The sequence below is a fragment of the Equus caballus genome, chromosome 15 (assembly GCF_041296265.1).
Source record: "Equus caballus isolate H_3958 breed thoroughbred chromosome 15, TB-T2T, whole genome shotgun sequence".
Taxonomy (NCBI): Eukaryota; Metazoa; Chordata; class Mammalia; order Perissodactyla; family Equidae; genus Equus; species Equus caballus.
In genome coordinates this window covers 53,068,858-53,088,169 of record NC_091698.1, presented here as the reverse complement: position 1 = coordinate 53,088,169, position 19,312 = coordinate 53,068,858, and the positions used below count along the sequence as shown (strand labels likewise).

At 45.5% G+C, this 19,312-nt stretch overlaps 2 long non-coding RNA genes across 3 annotated transcripts in view; one reads left to right on the top strand and one right to left on the bottom strand.

Moving 5' to 3' along the window:
- Positions 1-18,952, top strand: part of LOC138917676 (uncharacterized) — a 69,280-nt gene extending 50,328 nt beyond the window's left edge. For both annotated transcript variants that reach the window (XR_011426020.1, XR_011426021.1), the window contains one exon: positions 15,951-18,952. This is a non-coding gene — a long non-coding RNA (uncharacterized lncRNA). The remainder of the gene's footprint in view (positions 1-15,950) is intronic.
- On the bottom strand, positions 15,062-18,632 carry LOC138917677 (uncharacterized). Its single transcript, XR_011426022.1, has 2 exons — positions 18,450-18,632; positions 15,062-17,902 (listed from the first exon to the last, which is right to left on the bottom strand). It is a non-coding gene; the product is annotated as an uncharacterized lncRNA (long non-coding RNA).
- Positions 18,953-19,312: the final 360 nt, after the last annotated feature.

Below are 19,312 nucleotides of genomic sequence, written 5' to 3'. Positions count from 1 at the left end.
ATGACTCACATTTAAAACAAACAAATTTTACTCTTTCCCCCTAAGTGTTATAGTAGTTTTTCCCTGGGTGGGAAGAAACTTGGAGTCCCTTCCAAAAACTCTGGAAAAGGAAACTCTGATCTTTCCAACGATCACTCTGTGTTTTTCACTCCCAGGAGTGGTTGGCTGAAGTAAAGAGCATTTTGTTATGCCTTCTGGGTAAGTTTGTGTGAAAATTCACAATGTCAAGAGAACATGGTTATTAGGAGCAAACTGTACAACCCCTGATGTCTTCCTCTGCGGGCTCCAGCCACGGCGGTCACAGCCAAGCGCCAGCTCTTGGTGCTAAAAACGGGCACGGTTTGGTCTCTGCCAGCAGTGAGGACTGCAGTGTGAATGTGTGAAGTCTTGCTCCAAACTGGCTAGACCCACATTTGTAAATGTCATCTCTCGGGCTCCTGTTTTATCTGAGAATCCAGATTTCACCAGCGACACTGAGACAAGCTGATGACGCCACACAAGTTCTGAATGCTGCAGGGAGAAGCTCTTTTGAGGCCCTTTTCAATGCAACTTACATGCTTCTCCTTTGTGAGCCCTTTTAGGACAAGGTTAAACCCTCAAATCACTCTATAAACCTGACAAAAGGAAAACCAAATTCAGTACTTTTTACAAGCTGTGCAATTCCATCTTCTCCTTTACAACACTTGATGTAACTGCTAACGTAATGGAAAATTTAAAAACCCTCTTCTTGCGTTCTACCAATGCAGGTAATATGGGTTCATTATCCACTAAAATACAGAACTGAAAGCGCATTCTGTACTTAAAATACAGATTTTTATATAACCAGATGACCATCCTGGCTCTCCTCCTTTAAGAATGAATGTCATAATACAGAAAGTATTTTTGATCATGCAAAGTCAGTATCAAATAAACCTCAAATTCTTAATTCTAATATAAGAGATGCTACCTCAAAATGGCAGAAATTGTGTCCTTCCAGAATCATTAGATATTTTACTTGGGTAGGGTTTGCAATAAAAGAGTTAAGCTGGCAGTTAAGCAGGTCCCTAAGTGTTTATTAACTTAAGAGAGGACGTAGAGAAATCTACTGCATGTACAATCTTCAATCAGATAGCCTGCTATGTTTTAAAATGAGCCTCATCAAGGTTTATACTCAATAGAATTACTATACATGCATATTTAAATGAAATAGTTTTCCCACTAAATGCAAGATTTAGAGAATGTGTGTTGTTATTTTGGCAGACAATGAATGACAAAATGAGTGAGCTACACTTTCAGTATAAAGTTAAAGTTGGAATTGAAAAATGACCATTTATTGTTCGACTTCCAATAAATTCTCGTTTGCCTGGAATCCAAACTGCTAGAAATGCCAAACAACCGAAATGCTTTGGAAACATTCCGCTTTTATGGTTTGTATGATGTGACTAGGAACTAAGTTGATAAGAGTCACGTGTAACCAACAAAAACAAAAACTTCTAGGCTACACTTTAATAGCTGTGTAGTTTCACCCCAGGATATTCGCCGTATCTGAGGTTATAGTCCTCTGCACTAGATTTTGTGCTCATGGGAGGGCCCTGGATGGTTCTGAAGGGTTGTGTGCACCCAAGGCCCAAGTACAACACCCACAGAGCCAAGAGGCGGAAAGTGGTAGTGGTGATGTGTGCGGACTCTGATGGCAGTTGGCCTGGGTTCAAATCCCCGCCAGACCACTTACTTGTGTGACTTCAGGCCAATTATTGATCTTCTTTAGCTTCAGTTTGCTTACCTGTTACAATGCAAAAACGTTGCAACGTTGAATTGTTGTGAAGAATATATAGAATATTGAGTGCTTAGCACAGTACTAGCACATAGAAGGCACTCAATAAACATCAATGATTATTATTCCCATGTGTTCTTTTCCCAATGCATCCAACCTTCAGCCTATGCCTTAACTGATTAAAGATGTGATAGGACCATATTTAGTAGAGTTACCATAGAAACGCCTGTCACCTTTCTGTTGCCCCAGGTGTAGCTCCTAAAATTCCATCACATGAGCAAGTGTAAACAGAGTATATTTGGATGTTGAGCACAGTGTTACTATTAGCAGTAACAACAGCAAACACCTTTCTGCGAGTGTTGCATGCTCTGCCTCAGGAGCCAGTTGAGATATGGGGCTCTGGCCCATCTCAAACCCAGAATTCCCAAGCTCCTGCTTCCTCTGTCTCCAACTACCAGGTTCACCATTCCAACTTGGCCTCTGACCAATTCAGATTTTCTCACTCCTCCTAGATTGTGTACTCTAGATTTAAGAGGAGCAGATCTCCTTTAATCCAGGCCAATGCAGGGAAAGCACGAAGGAAACATTTGTTTCTCTTCCCAGCTTGGCTGTCAGGTCTTTGGGAGCTGGCCAGGAGGAGAGATGGAGCCATGGGGAACTGCAAAGCCAAGTGTCAGCTGCCTGGATATCACAGCCTATAAGCCTTCTGGGGTGACTCTTTTCTCTAACTTCAAGCAGAATGGCAGGATCCCTCATCCCACATCTGATGGAAGACAGCATGTCCCTCCCCACAATGTCTCAGGGGCTCTCTAGGAGCTTATTCATCTCTTAGTTACCTCTTGCTCAGATTTCTTGCTCCCACTGCACTCTGGAGCTAACCTTGTGTCTTGCCTCCTAGGTCTGCTGTGTTTTGCACACTGCTTTGTCCCATGCTGGATGCTGCCCTAATTCCTTCATTTTCTCCAAAGCACCACCAGCACGGGGCTATGGTGTGCAGCAGTGTTCGGAGCAATGAAGGGATTACAGCACAGCATAGCACAGGAACAACAGACGTCATTGTTGTGAAAGCCCATCATTTATCATGGCCTTGGCAAATTTCCTGCTGGCCGTATCATCTGGTAGGCCCATCTTGATGCCATTTTCTCAGGTCCCTTCTTCTCCCCTCTCCAGGACCCTCTTACCTCTCTAGGGGCCAGTCCTCCTCCAGATTCCACTTTCTTTCTTACGAACAGCATCCGGCTCTCCATCCCTCATTCCCCACTAAACTCAGGTCTACCTTTGTAGATCTACCAGCTCACCAAGGTGCTTTGCTAAGTAGAGGCCCCTTACTCTGGGGGTCTGCCTTTAAGCTGCATAAAGACCTGACAGAAGCTCTGAAATATCATGATTAAAATCATAAACAGGACATTTGTTCCCCACAGTCTCTGTAAGAGAGAGGAGGGCAGTATATTGGTTACGATGGGTTGTAGGTATGGTTCAATGCCAGAGATCCAAATGAACAGTGGCTTAAAAGAAATGGAATTTTAGTTTCTGTCACACATAGATGTCTGAGCTGGAATTAGGGAAATACTACCTGAAGTCAACCTCAGGGATGCAGGTTCCTTTTATCTTATTCCTCTGCTATCCCTAAGGTGTTGGCTTCATCACCTGGTTCCAGATGGTGCATGGCTGCATTCCTGCCCAAGCCAGCAAGAAGGCATAGAAGGCGACAGGGAGGGCATGCCTCTTCCCTTTAGGCCATAACCTGGAAGCGGCCTACGTCCCGTCCCTCACATCTATTGGCCAAAACTTAATCACATGCCTGCAAGAGAAGCTGTGAAACATAGTCTTTATTTCAGGGTGACCATGTGCCCAGCTAAAAATTGGGGCTACACAGTTCAATAGCAACAGTCAGTAGCCACGTGTGGCTGGTTACATTTAAATGAATTAAAATTAAATAGAATTTCAAATTCAGTTCTTCAGATGGCTTAGCCACATTTCAGGTGCTCAGTAGCCATATGTGGCTCATGGCAATTGTATTGGACGGTGCAGATAGAGAAAATTTTCATCATCACAGAAAGTTCTACTGGCCAGTGCTGCTGTAGAAGGAAAAGTGAATACTGGGGCACACTCAACAGTCATTGTCACAGGCAATATAAAGATTTATTCTGCCCCTTCCAAGAGTAAGTCCCTTGGGGCTGGGGACTTTTTCCAGCCCTACTGTGTGACTCTGCACTGTAGTTGCCCCTCCTTTGAGAGTGCCCTGCAGTTGTTCATCAGGCATGGGTAAAGGATCTAACACATGCCTGGCACATCCCAGGCAGTCACCAAATATTAGCTCCCTCTCCCTGTGGCCCCTACCCCACCCCCATGCACAGTCCCAGTCCCCCTCCCCTTTATGGAACTCAGTTACAGAATCCCGTGTTACCTCCCCGAGGGGGAGACATCAGTAATCCCCCCATCACAGAAGAGGAACTGAGGAGACTTGGCCTTCCCAAGGTGAGGGAGGGAGCATATGCCAGGCTGGGGATTCCAGTTCTCTCTCCCTCAGCTCGTTAGGTGTCTGCTTCGATGCAGTGGGAAGGCTGACAGTGACAGATGACCACCTTCTCATTCCTTTTTAAGAATGCATGGGAAGAAAATAATCAGTTATGCTTGCAGAAGAAAAGAAGGTCATTCTCTCTAACTAACCCAGCCCTCAGCCTGCAATACCTTAGTCTTGGACAGTGTTTGCTGTGGACCTCACGGGCCACCTGAGAACCCATGCCAGATCCTTATTCTGAAGAACCATTGGACCCTGAGAGCTGGATCTCTTGGTCTCCTTGATCCTTGGCTTCTGGGTGCCCTGTGGCCTGAGATCTTTCTCTCTCTCTCTCGACCAGGAATTTACATGTTGTGACGTTCCAGAACCCCTGGATGGTGAAAGGTGGGGGTGGTAAGAGAAGAGAATAAAGTGAGGGAGGAGACCAAGAGTGTGTAAGAGTTTCAGCGTTATTCCCTCAAGTCAAACATCCATATTTGGACTCAGAGGGAAGGGAGAAAGCATGAAGCTGCTAATTCTTAAACTTTGTGGAATTACATATCCATCTGAGAATTTAAGACTGTGTCCTCAGAAAAATGCATGTATACACCAAAATACACAAACATCTTAGAAAGTCCATGCATCTATTTAATTAAATTATGTTACCATTTGGCTTGGAGTCCCAAATGGTCACTGTGGTTTCTTAAAGTTTTATGAGAGAATATTATCAGGCTGAAAGAAGTCCTCTGAGGCCCTAAGCTCGTTAAAGGCCAGGCTTAAGAGAGAGGCCAGTCATAAACTTGATGTCACAGCATGAAGGTTCCATTTTGATTTCTTTGTTTCTGGGAACATGAGGAACTCCTTCACCAGGATTACACCCCAGGGACAAAGGCAGTCACATCCACCAAGGCTGAGAAAATACCAGAAGGTTCAGCCAAGAGCAAAATTAGCCAGATTAGAAGATAGGAAAATGAAAATGCATGAGAAATGAAAATGCATGAGGCCCAACTGCCCAAACTTTCAAACGAGAAAATAAAATTCCTGACTTGAAAGCTCCTTGGGGAGGAGAGTTCTTTGCTATGTTATGGGAACAAAAGGTTATTGCGTGGTAGATGTTTTCTCATTAAGTGTGGGTTGATGAGGGGCTTCCCGAGGCCTCTTGGCTCAAGTGCAGGCAGCGAAGCATGAGTGAGGAGTGCAGTGAAGCGCGGAGGAGGCCAAAAATGCAGTGACTGCATTATGATGTGTGCTGTGTCACCTGCGACTGCTGTCAATGACACTTTTAGCTCTTCTTGCTTTACCCAGAACTGCAACTACTGGGGCAGCTGGTCTTCATAGCTCTGTCCCCTTAAATAAATGGTTCTCACCCCTGGCTGCACATTAGAATCACCTGGAGAACTTTAAAACTACTTCTGCCTGATCGCCACCATTTGACTGGTCTGGAGGGAGATCCAGGGGTCCCTTGAAATAAAAGCTCTCCAGGCAATCTAATGCACACTTAGGGCAGAGAAACACTTCTTTATAAAGTGTTGCTAGAAACTATTGCAGATATTCTGAGGATCTGTAGAGAACAGAGACACTTAATAATCAGAGAAAAGCTAAAAGTACGGTTCTTTTAACAAATGTGACTTCCTTAGAGTTAGGAAAACTGCATTGTCAAAGAAAGTTGACCAGGAAAATGGGTTTGTAGGTCTGACATTCATCCTCCTTTCATACATTAAATAACAGAATCCAATCAGCTCCAGTAATGAAACTGAACTTCTGTTAAATACTTAATAAGATGAGATTTTTCCAGAGAGAATTAATCAAGAATGAGTTTAATACAATTCCAATTAGGTGTGGGTTAAATAATAATACACTACATAAAAATTCAAACCAAACAGAGATATGGAAGACTGTAGGAGTCCCTCCTGGTCCGGGTGGGGGTTACCAACATGCATGAGGGTGCGGAGTGGTGGCATGCACCTTACTTGGCAATAAAACTTAGTGATTTTGCACTTTGACAGAGTTTAATACAATCCTGATCAGGTGTAGGTTAAATGTTGCTTTTCTTCCAACTGGATTATTCTTGTTTTTAGGAAGCAGACAGAGGGTTAAGAGTGACACGTGGGGACTATTGAGTCACATACACAGAGCAGTCAGTGAGATGGATGTTTTAGTTTGCGTTCCATGGAAGCATTTTCTAAAACAAGGATTTAAGGATGAGTACTTCATTTGGAAAGTGATCCCAGGAAATTTTGGAAGAGGAATGGAGAAGGAGGAAGAGAAGAAAAGAAAGGCAATAAAGGGTGTGTTATCAAACAGTCACCACTGAGGGCAACTGAGGTTAAGCCTATTGTGTAGATACACCTCAGTCACCCCAACTGAGATGCACTGAAGCTGGGCTAGGTACCCACCAAGTCCCCATCCACCATGCACTGAGGGCTACTTCCAGGACATTAACTCTCCTCTTTTGACTCCCAGGCCTAATGTGCTCCCCTGGCCAGATAAAGGCTCACAGAAACAGAGTGACAGGCATGTTAAATAAGCAGGCTTTGGTGTGTTGAAGTGAAAACAGAAATGATATGGGCAGGGCACCGGCAGTGTCTGTCACAGTGGATGAATACTACGAGTAAAGCTTTCATCCATCCATCCACCCATCCACCCACCCATCCAATAAAATGGTCACCAAGTGGCAGATACACACAATTCAGAATAAGGGCTGGTTAGGTGCTTGCATAAACTCTTACAGATTTCTATAAGTGGCTTTGCAGAGAAGAACCAGAGGGTATACCAGCCCGCCACATTTCCTTTTATCTGCCTGCCAGGCTCCCAGTCCACTCAATCACTGAATCCAGGAAGTACTGTTTTGTCTGACTCTTCAAAAATTTGTTTTGCTTAAAACTTCTTCCTTCCATCCTCCACTCCCACTCCAACACTCCAAACTCGATTACAGGTTAGGAGGTGGCATCCCACTGGATCAGGCCTACCAGAGGTAAAGAAAGAAAAACCACTTGAATGTGGTCAGATTCACTGACGCTAAAGGAGAAGAAAATCGCCTGACCGAGATGGGGCTGGATCTCCTGACTGTTTTGCCATCATTATCTGCTCTGCTCCTGTCAGTGCAGCCCTCTGCCATGGCCTCCAGACCCAACCAAAGGCATGGATTCTCCGACAGCTGTCTGATATTTCTTTCTAACAACCAAGCAATCAAAGCGATTCTCACCAGTGAGAAGCCAGAATCTTGGGTCATGGCAAGGACAGGGGAGGCACGGTCTCAGGGAAGTGAAATTGCAATGCACTCAATTCATGTGCGAATTCTTTGACGTGGCCAAAGAAAAATACTTACTAACTCCTCGGGTTTTAAAAAGGGACCAATGCTGAATAAGAGTGGTGAGAGTGGTCATCCTTGTCTCGTTCCTGTTCTCAGAGGAACAGCTTTCAGTTTTTCACTGTTGAGTACAATGTTGGCTGTGTATTTTTCATATATGGCCTTTATTATGTTGAGGTGCTTTCCTTCTATACCCGTTTTATTGAGAGGTTTTTTTTTTTTAATCATAAATGGATGTTGGATATAGTACTGGAAGTTTTAGCCAGACTATTAGGCAAGGAAAAGAAATAAAAGGGATCCAAATAGGAAAGGAAGACGTAAAACTGTGCCTGTTTGCAGATGACATGATTCTATATATAGAAAACCCTAAAGAATCCACCAAAAAACTATTAGAAATAATCAATGAATACAGTAAAGTTGCAGGATACAAAATCAACATACAAAAATCAGTCGCATTTCTGTACACTAACAATGAACTAGCAGAAAGAGAAATCAAGAATACAATCCCATTTACAGTCACAACAAAAAGAATAAAATATCGAGGAATAAATTTAACCAAGGAGGTGAAAGATCTATACACTGAAAACTATAAGACATCATTGAAAGAAATTAAAGATATAAAGAAACGGAAAGGTATTTCATGCTCACGGATTGGAAAAATAAACATAGTCAAAATGTCCATATTACCTAAAGCAATCTACAGATTCAATGCAATCCCAGTCAGAATCCCAATGACATTCTTCAAGGAAATAGAACAAAGAATCCTAAAATTTATATGGAACAACAAAAGGCCTCAAATAGCCAAAGCAATCCTGAGAAAAAAACCAAAGCTGGAGGTATCACACTCCCTGACTTCAAAATACACTATAAAGCTATAGAAATCAAAACAGCATGGTACTGGCAGGAAAAACAGACACACAGATCAATGGAACAGAATTGAAAGCCTAGAAATAAAACCACACATCTATGGACTGCTAACCTTCAACAAATGAGTCAAGAACATACAGTAGAGAAAGGGAAGTCTCTTCAATAAGTGGTGTTGGGAAAACTGGACAGTTATGTGCAAAAGAATGAAAGGAGACCATTATCGTATACCATACACCAAAATTAACTCAAAATGGATTAAAGGCTTGAATGTAAGACCTGAAACCATAAAACACCTAGAAGAAAATATAGGCAGTATACTCTTTAACATCGGTCTTAGCAGTATCTTTTCAAATACCATGTCTATTCAGGCAAGGGAAACAAAAGAAAAAGTAAACAAATGGGACGACATTAGACTAAAAAGCTTTGCAAGGCAAAGGAAGCCATCAACAAAATGAAAAGACAATCCACCAACTGGGAGAAAATATTTGCAAATCATATATCTGATAAAGGGTTAATTTCCAAAATATATACAGAACTCATACAACTCAACAACAAAAAAATGAACAACCGGATCAAAAAATGGGCAGAGGGGCTGGCCTGGTGGTGTAGTGGTTAAGTTCATGCACTCTGCTTCGCTGGCCCAGGGTTCACAGATTTGGGTCCTGGGCACAGACCTACACACTGCTCATCAAGCCATGCTGTGGCATTGTCCCACAAATAAAATAGAGGAAGGTTGGCACAGATGTTAACTCAGGGACAGTCTTCCTCACCAAAAAAAAATGAGCAGAGAATTTGACTAGCCTTTTTTCCAAAGAAGATATACAGATGGCCAACAGGCACATCAAAAGATGTTCATCAGTAAGTATTAGGGAAACGCAAATCAAAGCTACAATCAGAGGGGCCAGACCTGTGGCCAGGTGGTAGTGGTTAAGTTCACATGCTCCACTTCGGCGGCCCAGGGTTTCACTGGTTCGGATCCTGGGCACGGACATGGCACTGCTCATCAAGCTATGCTGAGGCAGCGTCCCACATAGCACAACTAGAAGGACCTACAACCAGAATATATAACTATGTACTGGGGACTTTGGGGAGAAGAAGAAAAAGAAAGATTGGTGACAGATATTAGGTGCCAATCTTTAAAAAGAAAAAAAAACAAAACAAAACTACAATGAGATAACACTTAATGAGATTACCAAGACAAAAAATAACAAGTGTTGGAGAGGATGTAGAGGTAATGGATGTAGAGGAAAGGGAACCCTCATACACTGCTGGTGAGAATGCAAACTGGTACAGTCACCACGGAAAACAGTATGGAGATTTCTGAAAAAATTAAAAAATAGAAATACCATATGACCCAGCTATTCTACTACTGGGTATTTATCCAAAGAACATGAAATCAATAATTGAAAAAGATAGGGGCCAGTCCTGTTGCCCAGTGGTTGGGGTCACCTGCTCCGCATCAGCGGCCCAGGGTTTCGCCGGTTCGGATCCTGGGTGCGGACATGACACCGCTCATCAGGCCATGTTGAGGCAGCGTCCCATATAGCAAAACCAGAGGCACTCACAACTAGAATATATAACTGTGTACTGGGGGGCTTAGGAGAGAAGAAGCAAAAAAAAAAAAGATATATGCACCCCTATGTTCATCACAGCATTATTCACAATAGCCAAGACGTGGAAGCAACCCAAGAGCCCATCAACAGATGAATGGATAAAGAAGATGTGATATAGATAATATATCTACGATACATTACTACTCAGCCATAAAACAGACAAAATTGTGCCATTTGCAACAAAATAAATGGACCTTGAGGCTATTATGCTAAGCAAAATAAGTCAGACAGAGAAAGACAAATACCATATGATTTCACTCATATGTGGAAGATAAACAAACACATAGATACAGAGAACCGATTAGTGGTTACCAGAGGGGAAGAGGGTGGGGAGAGGGTGAAAGGCGTAAAGAGACACATATGTATGGTGACAGATAAAAACTGGATTGTTGGTGATGAACACAATGCAATCTATAGAGAAACTGAAACACAGTGATGTACACCTGAAATTTACACAACGTTGTAAACCAATAAGACCCCAATAAAATAATTAAAACAAGAAGAAAAGTAACAAATGCTGTGCAAAACCGAATCATCTCACACATCGCTGGCCTTCCCTTCCACAGGGTGGTGATGGGGGTGAGGCTGGAATCACGGACCGATGCTGTGGGGGAGGAGGGCGGGCACCAGCTGGCACGTAGACCCAGGCTCCTGGAGTACTTATCCCAGGAGGGGCCATCCAGCAGACAGCAAGCGGTGCCCCTTCTCTGAGAATTCACTTGCATCTTAATGGTCCACCTCTCAAATTCTCTGCTCATCCCTTAAAGTTAACAAAACATTATGGTGTCAGAGGTAATGAGGACATGTGAACCATAACATTATCTCTTTTTCTTAACTTCAGAATGCCCAGAAAAACTTCAATTACAGTTCTAGTGCTTCTTTACATACTTCCAACACACATTAGATACATTACACTTCCTTCTAATTTATGATTTTTAGGGACAGAACCAATGTAGCTTTAGAGTCTTACCCAGTTTTGGCAGACTTTAAGAATTCTCTTTATGGCCTTTTCTGATTATAAAAATAATTCACCTCATCAACATTCAAACAGAACAGAGATCAAGAAGACTGTGGGAGTCCCTCACGGTCAGGGTGGGGATTTGAGGAGGACAAAGTCAGGAGCGTCAGCTGTGCAGTTACTTGGCAATAAAACCTAGTGACTTTGCACTTTGACAGGGGCATTAACGTCAAAACACTTTCATCAAATCAGCCTTTTTTAAACATCCTGCCTCCTGAGAATCAGGAGGTGGAGCCAGTAGGCTCCACGTCCCATTACACTTATCATGCAACATCATTCTATACATGATCATTGAGTGCCAAGCACTGAGAAGACACTGATTAGCAGGGCAGACATGGTCCCTGCTCTCCAGAAGCCCACTGCTGGTGGTGAGAGGAGATAGACCTAAATAAAATAACCACAGCCTTTAATGCACCATTACAGTCAGGAAAGGAACCTGGTTCTGAGAAGACATATAACAAAGGACTCTGCCCTAGACTGGGCAGACATCCCCAAGGAAATAATGCTGAGATAAGAAGGAGATGGCGTTAACTAGAGGAAGGGGTGGGGCAGTGGGATGGGGAAGCATGGGCATTGCAGATGGCAAGAGCAGCATGTGCAAAAGCCCTGTGGTAGGTGGAAATCTCTGCATTCTAGGGACTGAAGGAAGGCTTGTGGGGCTGAGGAACAGAGAATGGCACATAATGAAGTGGGATCAGGCAGGGCTTGTCAGCCAGGCTAAGGGTCTGGGAAAGCTCAGGAGGGTTTAAGCAGTGTTTGTGAGCATGTGGAGACGTGCTCATGCTGGTTGAGTTGGAGGGTGGATTGGGCAGGGGAGGAGGAGTAGCAGCATTGTTGATGGGTGTAACCCGAGCTGGTGGGCTATTGCAGTTGTCCTGGCAAGAGCAGACTGAGGCTCACCCGGGGCTGGCATGTACCTCCAAACCCTCTTGTAGCCACAGACAGAGCATTACTGTTTCTGCTCCTGGCTTCCAGATACCAGTCCACCCCGCCAGCCCAACTGCATCAGCTCCCCTTCGGGAGCTTTCTGGGCTCCCACACAGATCGAGTCTCATGTAGCAGGTCTCAGGAGGGCCCAGGAAGCAGAAGTTTTACAGCTTCTCCAGTTGACTCGGATGTGCATCTGCATTTTTTTCCACTTTCTCCACAAAGACTTGCTTGGAAAGGTGGTGTTGAACCCTGTACCGAGCCCTGGGTGTTAACTGAATTCTATCACTCCTAACAGTGTGACCTTACTCAAATGGCTTCACCTCATGAGTCTCAATTTCACCAGCTGTAAAATGGGCGTGATCATTTTCTTCTTGGGGTTCTTTTGAGAATCTAAGGAGAGAATGAATTTGAAAGCATAACACAAATACCTGATATTCTTTCCCTGCAACCAAACAGTAGTTTTCAGTGTAAGAAAGGCACTCAGATTTTATTATTTGGTATTCTGGACCTTTTTTCTCTCAGTTACCTTGGAGAAGTGAGGGCTTCCTAAACGCACTGATGCTTGGTTCCAAATGCCCGCTCCCAGTTCACCAAGGAGGGGGTGCTTTCCGCCCTCCTTCCCTGAGTGTCCCTCCTTCCAGGCAACGGTTACCAGTTCCCCTCCCACTTGCGCATGCTCTTGTCACCGCTGGAACCAGTGTTGACCATTCCCGCCATCTTTGGCTATACATCAGCTAACGTTTGCTACGTGCCAGGCACGGGACTAAACTCTCTACACATATTATAAAAAATTATCCCTATCATTCCCCGCTCTGTAAGAGTGAGGAAACTGAGCCCTAAAGAAGTCAAGTAACCTACCTGAGGTACATGGCCAGGAAAGCAACGAGCTATTTGAACCCATAACCACCCTGTTATACCATTCGTAGGTGGGGGGTTTCGTTCCTCCCTGGGGTGTAACTGCCAAAGCTAGGGTGGCTTTATTTCCACTTTTTACCTGACTTCTTAATCTCTGTCTCCCAGATGTCTGAGCATTAGGCTCAAACTTTGCCTTCACCTGGCTCCCAGGGGAACAGGGTACCATCAGGCAATGGTGACTCTTTGGCCCATAAATCCAGGTTCCTGGAGCTCCTTATTCAATTCCATGAGCTGCCGTGGGCCAAGTCGCAAAGGTGAGCAAAAAGTTTCCTTTTTGCTTAAGCAGTTTGAGTTGGGTTTCCATAACTTAAGATCCTCAGGATGCAAGGGCAGGAAACTGTAAGCCCACATGACAGGAGGATGGGGTAGGGCAACACGCTTTCAGGTGCCCACAACTGAGAAGTGAGAATGTTCTCAGTGCATTCCCTGGGTCTTAGTCACTGACATTTAAACAGGCTGCAAAACATCTCCTTTCATGCGCCTCTCATGTGTCCTGGAGGAGTTATATTATGCGGCTTACCACCGAAAGTCACATTTCCCTCCTGAGTCTCAAAGACAACAAGCCAAGCGAGAACTTGGAACTGTGTTTTTGTGATAGGAACCTCTCACTTGTTTAGATGAGGAAGGACGTCTAGCTGTCTGTGTAGGTCAGTCACGACCCAGGCCAGTGGCTGGAAGGACAGCAGAGTGGGCATTATGAGCAGTGAATATAAACTAGAAAATAGGCATTGATCCCAGGGCAGTTTCCATGGTATATTCATCTTTGGACCCCCCGGGGCCTAGTGCAGCATCAGGTACCTTATTAAGCTCTCTATTAAGGTCTCAGGGGAAGGAATGGAATCTGACCAGGCAAGGAGAATGTCTTTAGCTCACTCTAGTTACAAGGGCTTACCAGATAAGGTCTTGTGGGTGTGTTGAAAGGCACAAGACCTGCCTCTTGCCTTCAAGGAGCTCCTACAGAGAGAGAGAGAGGTGAGAAAATGGTATGCTGGGGGAATTCCAAGTAGAAGAAAGAGTTCCGTGTCCACGGGGAGGTGCTCTCTACTGAGAGGCTGGAAAGGCTGGGAGAGTGGGGTTTCCACCCGCCTCAGGGGGTGAGTGGAGTGCAAGGTCAGGCAGCTGTGGGTCAAGGTAAGCAGGAGCTTTAGACCTGCAAGGACACAGCTGAACAGATACAATAAGAAGTGTCTCGGCAGGCAGGGAGCTGCAGTGGTGAGGAGGTGAGGGAGGGTCGAGGTGCAGTTTTTGCTGGCATGTTCAGTTTAGTTGACAAGGTAGCATTTGGACTTGACCTTCACCAACTGGTGGGATGCAGGGCGAGGGGTGGCGTTTGTGGGCATGGAGTGGTATGGGCACAGCGTGGTCCCTGACCAGCAGCATCAGTTGCATCCAGGAACTTGTTAGAAAGGCAAATTCTCCACCCCACCCCAGATCTATTGACTCAGAAACTCTCAGGGTGTGACCCAGCTGGCTGTGTTTTAACGAGTCCTCCAGGTGACTCTGATGACTAGCCTGGTGGCGTCAGCACGCAGAGAGCATGCGAGGGGATCAGGCAGGCAGGGTAGGCTGGCATCTGACTGCAGGATCCTAAATAGCAGATTCTAGAATTAGGGCCTTTTCCCCATACCATTGAGAAGCTCCTCAAAGTTTTTGGACAAGAGTTATTTATTCATCCAACTAATATTTATTAAGCACCTACCACATGCCAGGCCCCACGCTGGGCACTGGAATCCAACAGTAATACACCCACAGTAGATCAGGGCAGCGTTTTAAGTACGGGCTTATCTGGAGACAAGATTGCTATTGTCTGTCTTTTCTTTAAATCTGCTTTTCTAATGGAACAGACACCTATTATGCTCTCCAGAAACAGCTCTGCTTCTTGTCTCTGACATCAGAAGCTGTTCAGCTGGGGATTTCCTAAAGTCTCAAACACCAGTGATGTGAACGGATGGAGGGAAAACAGGTGCACACACACAAAATGGGGAGGGGTGCGGGTCTAAAGGCATAAACTTCCAGTTACAAGATAAATAAGCCCTGGGGGCGTAATGTACAGCACGGTGACTCTAGTCAACAATACCGTGCTGTATATTTGAAAGTTGACAAAAGAGTAGATCTTAAAAGTTCTCATCACAAGAAAAAAATTTCTAACTACGTGTGGTGATGCACGTTGACTAGATTTATTGTGGTGATCATTTCACAATATATACAAATATTGAATGATTATGTTGTACACCTAAAATGAATATGCTGTTATATGTTAATTATATCTCAATAAAAAAATAAAAGGGTGGGGGTCAGTGGGAGAAAACATTTTCTTTTAGGTCCGTGCTACCCACCAGAGAGCTGCTGTTTTGCGGAGTTCTAGGATGCACCTCGCAGACTCTGACTGCTGTGTGAGGGTCAACTAGCTCCAGCTGTTTCTGTGTTTACTTAACAGTTTCCAGAAGCTGTGGGCCGGGAGGGTGGGGCGAGCGAGGGGCAGAGAATGAGGAGGCCAGCCCTAGGAGGTTCTCTCTTGATCTCACACAGCCATTCTGCCAGTTGCTCGAGGAAATTGCAGCGTGATTTCAAAGACAGACAGGTCTTTTCATCAGACGTAAATGAAACAGGCCAATGTTGCTCTTCTGGAATGTCAGAGGTCCTCAGGACAACTTTCAGCCTTCTTTCTGGTTTGGATGAGGGCCAAACTGGGGATGAGGATGGGGAGGCTGGAGCACCTCCTGGGTCCTCACCTCCAGCCACAGGGCTCCTCTGGGCTTCCACTGGGCAGGCTGAGACTGGTGTGCTTGGCTCTCCACTGGGGCAGGTCAAGAGAAATGTTAAGGCCAATGATGGTCACATCAGGTGGCAGAGGACAGGACTCAGAGGAGTCCCAGGGCTATTTCAGTTTGAGCTTAAGCTCCCTGGCCTCTAAGAAAATAGAGATGGGTTTCCGATCTCCCCTCACCCCTCTGCCTCCCATGTTGGCACCAGGTCAGGACCGCAGAAAGATTCCAATTCCTCTCCCACCCTAATAGAGCAACCATTCACTCCTTCCTCTGCAGGGTCCTCAGCTCGCACCAGATCTGAAGGTGCGGAGGGAAGGAACGGAAGAGAGAAGCTGAGAATTCTCTCCCTGTCCAGCATCGCCAGTGCCACCAGCCCTGTGTCCAGTTTCCTTATCCTGTGGTTGACAATGCAACAGCAGACCGGCCAATACCAGCCCCCTCTCCTCAATCGCTTCCCAGGATTGTTTATAGGAGACCAACATTTCAGAGAGCAAGCGCTACTTCAACATATCCGTAGGCAGCACACTGTCATCCATACCACAGATCTTATTTTAAACTAATTACATTAAGGAGGGGTGGGTGGGAAGGAGGAGAGGGGGTGATTATAATCGGGGATATATTTTTTTAAAGACCTAGTTTCAAAAATCTCAGACTTAATTTAGTAAATTTCAATTACAAGGGGAGTTACTAAGCTGAACATCATTTGCATTATATCCTTAATTACCACTTCATTTGTACCCGAGATCATCGATAGAGATTCTTGGGAATGTAGGCTCAGAATAAGTGATTGATCCTAATGAGGCCTTTGTTCTTCCTGCGCCCATCTTAGGAAGCTATTTCCTCTCTCCTGGAGAGGCACAGAGTTTGCCAAGCTGGGTGGGGACACCTTAAATTAGAAATGGAGCCTGAGGAGAAATCAAGAGGTTTTCAAACTGGCTTCACCACCAGGGAGAGAGGATGCCACACCACTCCTCTCCCTAACAGTCCTCATCAGGCTGTTATTCCTCTCCCTTTGAATGCATTAGCTCTGCTGGGCTGCTGTGGAGGACTCTGCTCCTGTGCTGGCCACAAACGTCCATCTTTATCAGCCCGCAACAGAGGAAATAGCATTTCGGGGCCTTCCCCTTGCAAATAACAGATGCCACTATCTATCTGTCTGCTTCTGCTTTTCCTGCCTCCTCTAAAGAGTGGGTGTCAGCAGTCCCTGGCCACTGGATCTTTATGGGAAAAGCTGTTTTCCAAGATCAATTAGCTCTAAAAAAGTGATAAGCCCACAGGGACTGCGAGATTCTGTGTGTGTGTGTGTCTGTGTTAAGATCCATTTTGTAGAAGGAGACAGTCTTCTTTTTGGGTGTGGGTAGGGAAAGGGCAAAGTAATAAAAATCTCCAACCTAAATCCTGCTAGCGCCAGCTCTCCCTTCACATGGCACCTCCCGCCCTGCAGGGCTTTACAAAGCACTTGTTCATCTATAACCTTATAGGTAAGAAAAGAATTGCCTTCATTCTACAAATGAGGAAAATGAGGCTCAGAGAGATTAAGCGACTTGCCCAAAGTCACTCAGCTGGGGGGTGACAGACTGAGGATTTAAGTCCAGGTCTCTTAATCCTGTGCTCCTTGCATTACCCGGAACCACCTCCCACGAGCCCCCAGCAGCCTGAACATCTACCCCATTTGTGGAAGTCAGGATCGGATCTTACTGCAGTGTGTTACCCCATTTAAACTTTATTTTTGAATCTGTATTTTTAAGCAACAATTTTATTTCAGAGGAATCCAGAGAGTGACCTTACTTAACCTTCCTCTGGAGGTGCGTCTGTTTGGTGAAGCATGGTTGTTGGGGGAGGTGGGGAGGAGCCAGTAGGGAATTTTCCCAGTTTTCCACTGGGTGAGGCCAAGGCCCATGGAGTCAGAGACAAATCCATGATTCTCCTGGCATTCTGAACATTTGCCAAATCCCTGCTCCTTGCTCTCATTATTCCTCTGGGGTGGTTTCCAAGTGTGGAGGAGTGTAGGCTGCGGAAGCATTTGTGCTGGGGTGGGGCCCCGGGCAGAGGCTGTGAGGAAGGAGGGTGTTTACTGCAAGGGTCCAGTCAAGCCTTGGGGTCACAGACACTGGTCCAGAGCAGGAAGTGTCCTCTGAGCTAGAAGGGTGTTCATCTCCTCCAGAACCTCCTGGATACTGTAGCTGCCTCTGCAATAGCTGGTTACCCCCTCATGGTGCAGGAATCCTCTGGTGAAATGAACAAAAGTTTTGTAGCTCAATAACTTGGGTTCAAATCCCACCTCTGCTTATTAGCTAAAAGGTCTTGGGTAAGTCACTAAACCACCCCAAGGATCAGTTTTCTCATGTATAAGATCAGAATACTAATATCCACTCGCTGGGCTGTTCTGAGGTTTAAATGAATAATGGAAAGCAAGTAGCAAATGGTGGCTTTGATTCGCAGAGGGCTGGAGGCAGTCAGGAAGTGGGAGGCTGAGGAAAGCAGACTGCTTGTCTCTCAAGACAAGAGCAAGGAGCAGGAGTGGGTTTGGTGCTGAGACAGCTTGCAAAGACTTTTTGTAAATAGCCCATATGAAGGCTCGGGGGGGAGCACCGAGAAACTAGTTTGAAAAGCAAAAAAGTCATAAAATAGCACCAGTGGTTTTTTTTTTTCTTAGTGTGAGCAAAAATATTCAAGCAGACAAACCCAAGCCAATCTTCTGAGACTAAGCCTCTAAATATTACTTGTGAGTCACCCCAGCGTCTTTTCAAGAGAAAGACACCCCCATCTCCTTACCCAACACTTCCATCTGTGACGCATTAGGATTGTAGCTCCTCAGCTTCTCCCACCAAAATCACAGACCCTTGTCGTGGGCATGAGGACAGCCCTGCACGCAGAGAATGGTAGCCCCTGTCCTGGTTACAGCCACTTTCCGAAACGCCCCATCCAGAGCTCAGGACGCACACCAAGCACCACAGCGGGCACTAGGTGGCGCTGGACCCCACGTTATTCAGGCAACTGAACGCGGCTGCTCTTTCCGGAAAAATGTTTCTGCAGCGAGGTCCTCTCCTTCCCAGAGACCTGGGGGGCTATTTCAGTTTATAATACAAGCACAAAGCTCCCCCAGGAGATCGCCCCTGGCTTTTCTGCTAAATGGGCCACTGTCCAGGTGTGGCTGCGAAGGCAGTTCCAGACCTGAGGCTGAGACCCAGCAGTCATTTACTGAGCTATATAAAACTTTAGGAACAAGGAGCCCTTTTCAACTTCCGCTCGGCCCAGAGTGGCGGGAAGGAAAAGAACTTTCTCCCTTAGGAGGAAGTGGAGAAAAAAAAAAAAGAGGCAGATCCATGAGGCTCCTTCGTGAGACCTGCCCAGCATCTGCCCTTCCCTCCGGGGCAGAGCTGAGGGGACTTCGACCCTGACCCCAGGCCATTTCATTCCTGGCCCTCCAAATCCCAGGGTGAGACCCATCCTCTGTGCCCCTGAGGAGCTGAGTAGTGGGTTTATTTTCTGTCCAGGGATCTGGGTCGGGGTTGCCGTTAAATACCTGTTTAATTTCATTGCACCATGAGTACCCCCTCATATATATCAAGAGCACATTGGGAGCCGTGTTGTGGTGATCTCGAAGCTCTTAGGGACAATAACAGTCAATGGCAGTT